This window comes from Somniosus microcephalus, chromosome 21 (assembly GCF_052327205.1).
Source record: "Somniosus microcephalus isolate GS21.2 chromosome 21, FLI_Smic_1.0, whole genome shotgun sequence".
In the NCBI taxonomy this organism is placed as follows: Eukaryota; Metazoa; Chordata; class Chondrichthyes; order Squaliformes; family Somniosidae; genus Somniosus; species Somniosus microcephalus.
In genome coordinates this window covers 11,168,451-11,176,406 of record NC_141007.1, presented here as the reverse complement: position 1 = coordinate 11,176,406, position 7,956 = coordinate 11,168,451, and the positions used below count along the sequence as shown (strand labels likewise).

The following is a 7,956-nucleotide window of genomic DNA, read 5'->3' as shown; positions in this document are numbered from 1 at the left end:
AAGTTTTACTTCATATTGTATTTGCCTTCTTCCATCTGTTGCTGTGCAAGGGTGTGGCTGCAGTTGTTGCTAAGCTACAGAGACGCTTGCAACTTGTGCTCATTGTTCTACAGTTGTTGCTAAGCAACAGGGTTTGTTGCTTTATACGGAGCTGTCAGCTCTCCCTATCTTTTACTATAGCGTTCGGTTATCCGGAATTTTTGATGAACCGGCACCACGTCGGTCCCGTCCATGCCGGATAAAAAAAAGTTTCCTGTATATCCTTCCTGAGGGGCGGGGCCCAGGACTGAACGCGGTGCTCCAGATGGGGTCTAGCCTGAGCTTTATATAACTCAAGCATAACTTCCACCCCTTTGGATTCCAGCCCTCTTGAGATAAAAATTAGCTTTTAAAATGATTTTTTGTACCTGTCCACCAGCCTTTAGTGATTTCTGTGCTTGGACCCCTAACTCTCTCCGCTCCTCCACAGTTCCCAGCTTCTCACCATTTCGAAGATACTCTGATCTATCGTTCTTCAGGTGCAAAGGGGATGACCTCACACTTTCTCACATTGAACTTCATCTGCCACAGTTTTGCCCACTTACTTAATCTATCAACGTCCCTTTGTAACTTTCTGCTCTCATCTACACTACTTACTGTGCCACCTAACTTGGTGTCGTCAGCAAACTCCCTAAGTCATTGATAAATATAGTGAAAAGTTGAGGCCCCAGTACAGATCCCTGGGGACACCACTACTCACATCCTGCAAATTGGAGTACTTACCCACTATCCCTACTCCCTGTTGATTAAGTAACGTCACGTGACGGCACAATCGCTCTCTCCTCATTGGACAGATTTGCATTGTGGGAACACCTATAAGAAGAAGGATCTAAGTTGAGAAATGGGATTGGGCATCTGAGCTATGAGGAAAGACTAAGGGTACATTTGGAAAAAGCTGCTTAGCAGGGAACTCACTGAGATATTTTATGATCTTCAAGAAAATATTGGCCCAGATATTCCGATCGCAGGCCTCCCGCGGGCGGAGGGCTGCGATCTGGAAAAATCTGCGCCTGGACCGGAGGGCTCCCGGGAAGCACAGAGTTCCGTTGCTGGGCCTCTCCAAACTACCGGTGCGCAGGGCCCACGTATCCCAGAGGCACAGGCGGTTCGCAGCGTCCCTGGGATCACGTGGGCCATGGGGAGCCAATCAGAGCAGGGAATCTCCATTCATAGATTTGACAGGAAGACCCGTCAAATATATGAATAGAGATCAGCCCCAAAACATAGTAAAACTTCAAATAATTATTTTTTTTAAATCACATTTTTAAAATGACTTTAAATTACACAAATTAAGTATTTTAAACAAAAATTTTATTTTTTGAAAAAAAAAATTAAAGTTTTTAATGGGGCTAAAAATAAACTTACCTTTCTTTAAAGTATGTTTAAATGATAAATCAGTGGAAATTTTTAATTTTTTTCAAACTTTTTTGCAACTCTTATCCTGGTACCAGGCACAAGAATTGTAAGTGTTTTCTGTGGGTGGAGGGTCTCCAAAAAATGGAACTCTCCCCCCGCAGAGGCCCTTCTCCAGGGCAGCCGGAGGATCTGTCAGATCGGGAATGCCGGTTTCCAGCGCATGCCTAAAACCGGCATTTCCGTTGGCCCTACGGGTGAGTACACAGCACGCACACACCTGTAGGGACTGGAATTGCTGCCTCATTGGAGATTGAAGATATTGGAGCCTGTAGTTGGGTTCAATATTAGCACACGCTGTAGGACAGGGAGGTGGTGGATATGGAGGATGTTATAAATTTTAAGAGGGTGACGGTCACATTTTTGCCAGAGGGGGCAATTGAAGGCAACCAGAGGTAAAGTGGGGTAAGGAGCCTGTGACCTATGGCACAGGTCCGCTGGATGGAGATAGTCGTTTCTAAACCTGTATAGTCCTCAGCCACAACCTGCCTCCACTGCCTCCAGCCCCTAAATCACTTCCATCTCCCCTTCAGCCTCTCCAACCTAATCTGTACTACCTCCTATCCCCTGAACTCTGTCCCCACCAAATTCCTAACCAACTCGCCTATTTTCCCTGGCCTCAATGCCAGCCAACATTGTTAATAGCTCAAATAACAACAGAAAATGCTGGAAATACTCAGCAGGCCAGGCAGCATCTGTGGAGAGAGAAACAGAGTTAACGTTTCAGGTCTGGGACCCTTCATCAGAACTGGAAAAAGCTGGAGATGTAACAGATAATAAGCAGGTGCAGAGACAGGGGGGAGGGGGGGGGGGTTAGGAGGGGAGGAAGGAATTGAAAGAACATCCTGTACTTTTGTAAGAGGCAGGAAAGATAAAATGTTGTAAATGGGAGTGGCAAAAATCATACTGCATGAGAAATGGGGGCAGGGATTATCTGAAATTGTTGAACTCAATGTTGAGTCCGGCAGGCTGTAAAGTGCCCAATCGAAAGATGAGGTGCTGTTCCTCGAGCTTAGGCTGAGCTTCATTGGAACAATGTAGAGGAGACCGCATCGTGAGCAGCGAATACAGTATATTAAATTGCAAGAAGTACAAGTTTCGCTTCTCACGATGCGGTCTCCTCTACATTGGGGAGACCAAACGCAGATTGGGTGACCGCTTTGCGGAACACCTCCGTTCAGTCCGTACGGGTGACCCTGAGCTTCCGGTCGCCTGTCACTTTAATTCACCGCTTCACTCCCACTCTGATCTCTCTGTCCTCGGGCTATTGCACGGATGCTGCCGGGCCTGCTGAGTATTTCCAGCATTTTCTGTTGTTATTTCAGATTTCCAGCATCCGCAGTATTTTGCAATTATATTGTTAATAGCTCTCTTTGCATCAGCATCACCGCACCCTCTGCGCCACTATTGATACCAGAGCCTTCAGCCATCTTAACTCAACACTTGAAATCCCTCTGGATACTCCTCCTCCACTCTGTCTCCCTCCCTCATCATTAAATGCCATCTCCAAACCCATCCTTTTAACCAAGCGTTCAGCCACCTCACTTAACTCTCTGGATATCTGTTCCTCTTCCCCCTCTATGAAAATAGTTTGGGAATTTTTTTTCCACAAGTTGTTATGGAGAAGGGAAATGGGATTAAAGTAGATAGCTCTATGATTCTTGGTTTGGACTGAAGTCTATGATGCATTTCATTGGCTGTAAACAGCTTTGGGACGTCCTGAAAGAAAGAAGAACTTGCATTTATATAGTGCCTTTCACGACCACCGGACGTTCCAAAGCGCTCTACAGCCAATGAAGTACTATTTGAAGTGTAGTCACTGTTGTAATGTGGGAAATGCGCCAGCCAATTTGCGCACAGCAAGCTCCCACAAACAGCAATGTGATAATGATTGAGGGATAAATATTGGCCAGGACACCTGGGAGAACTCCCCTGCTCTTCTTCGAAATAGTGGCCATGGGCATCTTTTACATCCACCTGAGAAAGCAGATGGGGCCTCATCCGAAAGACGGCACCTCCGACAGTGCAGCACTCCCTCAGCACGGTGCTGGGAGGATTAATTAAGAGGGGGAAAATAGAGTATGAGAGTTAGCTTGCAGGGAATATAAAAACTGACTGTAAAAGCTTCTATAGATATGTGAAGAGAAAAAGATTGGTGAAGTCAAGCGTAGGTCCCTTGCAGTCAGAATCAGGTGAATTTATAATGGGGAATAAAGAAATGGCAGACCAATTAAATACATACTTTGGTTCTGTCTTCATAAAGGAGGACACAAATAACCTCCCAGAGATGTCAGGGAACATAGGGTCTAATGAGAGGGAGGAATTGAATGAAATCAGTATTTGTAGGGAAATGGTGTTAGGGAAATTGACGGGATTGAAGGCCGATAAATCCCCAGGGTCTGATAATCTACATCCTAGAGTACTTAAGGAAGTGGCCCTAGAAATAGTAGATGCATTGCTGGTCATCTTCCAAAATTCTATAGACTCTGGAACAGTTCCCATGGATTGGAGGATAGCTAATGTCACCCCACTATTCAAAAAAGGTGGTAGAGAGAAAACGGGGAATTATAGACCGGTAAGCCTGACATCAGTAGTGGGGAAAATGCTAGAGTCCATTATAAAAGACGTAATAGCAGAGCACTTGGAAAACAGTGACAGGACTGGACAAAGTCAACATGGACTTACAAAAGGTAAATCGTGCTTGACTAATCTACTGGAATTTTTTGAGGATGTAACTGGTAAGATAAGGGAGAACCAGTGGATGTGGTGTATTTGGACTTTCAGAAGGCTTTCGATAAGGTCCCGCATAAGAGATTAGCGTGTAAAGTTAAGGCACATGGGATTGGGGGCAAGGTACTGACTTGGATAAAGAACTGGTTGGCAGACAGGAAGCAAAGAGTTGGAGTAAACGGGTTGTTTTCCGAGTGGCAGGCAGTGACTAGTGGGGTACCGCAGGGATCGGTCCTAGGACCCCAGCTATTCACAATATATATTAATGATCTAGACAAGGGAACGAGATGTAATATCTCCAAGTTTGCAGGCGACACAAAGCTGGGTGGGCATGTGTGCTGTGAGGAGGATGCCGAGAAACTCCAGGATGATTTGGACAGGTTGGGTGATTGGGCAGATGCAGTATAATGTGGATAAATGCAAGGTTATCCACTTTGGTGGCAAAAACAGGAAGGCAGATTATCTGAATGGCAATAGATTGGGAGAAGGGGAAGTGCAACGAGATCTGGGTGTCCTTGTGCACCAGTCGCTGAAGGTAAGCATGCAGGTTCAGCTGGCGGTTAAGAAGGCAAATGGTATGTTGGTCTTCGTAGCGAGAGGGTTTGAGTACAGGAACAAGGATGTCTTGCTGCAGTTGTACAGGGCCTTGGTGAGACCACATCTTGAGTATTGTGTGCAGTTTTGGTCGCCTTATCTGAGGAAGGATGTCCTTGCCATGGAGAGAGTGCAGCAAAGATTCACCAGACTGATACCTGGGATGGCAGGAATGACGTACGAGGAGAGATTGGGTCGATTGGGCTTATACTCGCTGGATTTTAGAAGAATAAGAGGGGATCTCATTGAAACTTATAAAATTCTAACAGGACTAGACAGACTAGATGCAGGAAGGATGTTCCTGGTGGCCGGGGAGTCCAGAACCAGGGGTCACAGTCTGAAGCTCAGACTCCAGCTCATCAACACGGAGCTGCAGTTCCTGTAGCAGCAGACACTTGTCACAGACGTAATCACCGTGAGCCTCAATGGGGTCCACCAGCTCCCACATCTCACAACAGTAACACATCACCTGCTCCATTCTATGTAATTAATTACATTTTTTATTGTTAGTTATGGACACTCTCTGCCCGAGTTTAGATGCTAGTATCCCCTTTAATTAATTGGATTTAAATTAAATCAATCCCTCTAATTACACCAGTTAAATGGTTTACCAACAGTCACTCTGCACCAGAAAGGCCTTATTAACTACAACCCAGAGTTAAAGTTTGAAAAGAGCACCTAATACCCCACTTACCCTAACTCACACTTACCCAAACTCACAGCACTCTCTGCTGACTCGCACTCAGTGTTTGCTCCCACTAGCCTGGTCTTTTTATACTGTTTGTTTGTTTACAGCCAAATGAGTCACCCCTGCTGATTGGTTAGAAAACTGGTTTCCACTGCCTGCTGTGCCAATTTACTCCTACTGCAGTGTAACCTTGTTTTACTCTTCTTAAACCAACAGAATCCCAAATATTTCACTTTTCCCCTTTACGTAAACTGCTTAAGTAATCTTATCAAGAATGATTTAAAGAGAAATAACAATTAAAGAACTCTCACACTTACCCAAACTCTCAGCACTCTCTGCTGACTCGCACTCAGGCTTATATTCGCTAGAGTTTAGAAGAATGAGAGGGGATCTCATTGAAACTTATAAAATTCTAACAGGACTAGACAGACTAGATGCAGGAAGGATGTTCCTGGTGGCCGGGGAGTCCAGAACCAGGGGTCACAGTCTAAGGATAAGGGGTAAGCCATTTAGGACAGAGATGAGGAATTTCTTCACCCAGAGAGTGGTGAACCTGTGGAATTCTCTACCACAGAAGATAGTTGAGGCCAATTCATTAAATATATTCAAGAAGGAGTTACATATATTTCTTAAGGCTAAAGTGATCAAGGGATATGGGGAGAAGGCAGGGACAGGGTACTGAGTTTGGATGATCAGCCAGGAGGGGCCGTATGGCCTACTCCTCACAGAAATCACAGAAACCCCACAGTGCAGATAGAGGCCATTTCGGCCCATCGAGCCTGCACCGACACATATCCCACCCGATCCCCGTAACCCCTACACCAACACATATCCCACCCTATCCCCATAACCCCACGTATTTAATCCCCCTAACACTAAGGGTCAATTTTTTATCATAGCCAATCAACCTAACCTGCACATCTTTGGACTGTGGGAGGAAACCGGAGCACCCGGAGGAAACCCACGCAAACACGGGGAGAATGTGCAAACTCCACACAGACAGTCGCCCGAGGCCGGATTCGAACCCGGGTCCCTGGCGCTGTGAGGCAACAGTGCTAACCACTATGCCACCGTGCTGCTCCTATCTTCCATGTTTCTATGACACCTGGGAGAACTCCCCTGCTCTTCTTCGGAATAGTGGCCAAGGGCATCTTTTACATCCACCTGAGAAAGCAGTTTAACGCCTCATCCGAAAGACGGCACCTCCGACAGTGCAGCACTTCCTCAGCACGGTACTGGGAGAGTCAGCCTGGATTTTGGTGCTCCAGTCTCTGCAGTGGGCCTTGGACCTGCTGAGGGTGTGAAAGGTGCCTCAGACACTGTAAGAGGCGCTGGACACCAGGCCACAAACTGGCGCTCGACTCACATCCAGTGACGTCACAATCGCGCTGCGCCCTCCCGCTGGACTGAGTTGCATCACGGGAGCGCAGGGCTGTCATGACGTCACGCAGCGAAACAACTACAGCTCCCAGAAGCCCGCGCGGACACGGCGGCTGCGCAGGCGCACTCGGAAGACACGCCAACCTCCGGGTGGGGAGCGGCTACAGCGCATGTGCAGTGCGTGTGGCTGGGCAAGAGACAAACTACAGCTCCCAGCGTGCCGGGCGGCGCAGGCGCAGTGATGCGGGGGAGGCGCGGCCGAGCGGAGGCACGCAGGCGCACTGCGGCGGCTAGGCCGGGTCGGGTCGGGCCGGGAGGCGGGGCCGGGTGAGCGGCGGCGGCCGGTAGTGGGGCGGCTTCTCCTGGGCCGCGGATGGAGGAGTCCAAGGGCCCCAGCGACTCGGTGATGGCCGGCCATGGCCCTGAGAACTGGCTGTCCCGCTGGGAGCGGCAGTGCCTGGAGGAGGACGAGCGGCAGGGGCCCGGGGCAGCGGCGGAGAGCGGGGCCGGCGGCGCGGAGACTGAGAGCCAGCGGCTGTGGCTCTCCTTCCAGAACTCGGCCACCGCCATCGCCCAGCTCTACAAAGGTACCGGGGGAAGGAAGGGGAGAGGGGGTAAGAAAGAGGGAGGGGGTTGGGGGGGGGTAAGAAAGAGGGAGGGGGTGGGGGGGGGTAAGAAAGAGGGAGGGGGTGGGGGGGGGTAAGAAAGAGGGAGGGGGTTGGGGGGGGGGGGTAAGAAAGAGGGAGGGGGTTGGGGGGGGTAAGAAAGAGGGAGGGGGTTGGGGGGGGGTAAGAAAGAGGGAGGGGGTTGGGGGGGGGTAAGAAAGAGGGAGGGGGTTGGGGGGGTAAGAAAGAGGGAGGGGGTTGGGGGGGTAAGAAAGAGGGAGGGGGTTGGGGGGGGTAAGAAAGAGGGAGGGGGTTGGGGGGGTAAGAAAGAGGGAGGGGTTGGGGGGGGTAAGAAAGAGGGAGGGGGTTGGGGGGGGTAAGAAAGAGGGAGGGGGTTGGGGGGGGTAAGAAAGAGGGAGGGGGTTGGGGGGGGTAAGAAAGAGGGAGGGGGTTGGGGGGGGTAAGAAAGAGGGAGGGGTGGGGTTGGGGGGGTAAGAAAGAGGGGAG

At 49.3% G+C, this 7,956-nt stretch overlaps 1 pseudogene across 1 annotated transcript in view; it reads left to right on the top strand.

Moving 5' to 3' along the window:
- The first annotated feature begins 7,128 nt into the window (after nt 1–7,128).
- The window catches only part of LOC147102590 (HUWE1-associated protein modifying stress responses pseudogene), a 23,261-nt pseudogene continuing 22,433 nt past the window's right edge, over nt 7,129–7,956 (top strand). The window contains exon 1 of the transcript XR_015073187.1: nt 7,129–7,431. The product of XR_015073187.1 is annotated as an HUWE1-associated protein modifying stress responses pseudogene (transcript). The remainder of the gene's footprint in view (nt 7,432–7,956) is intronic.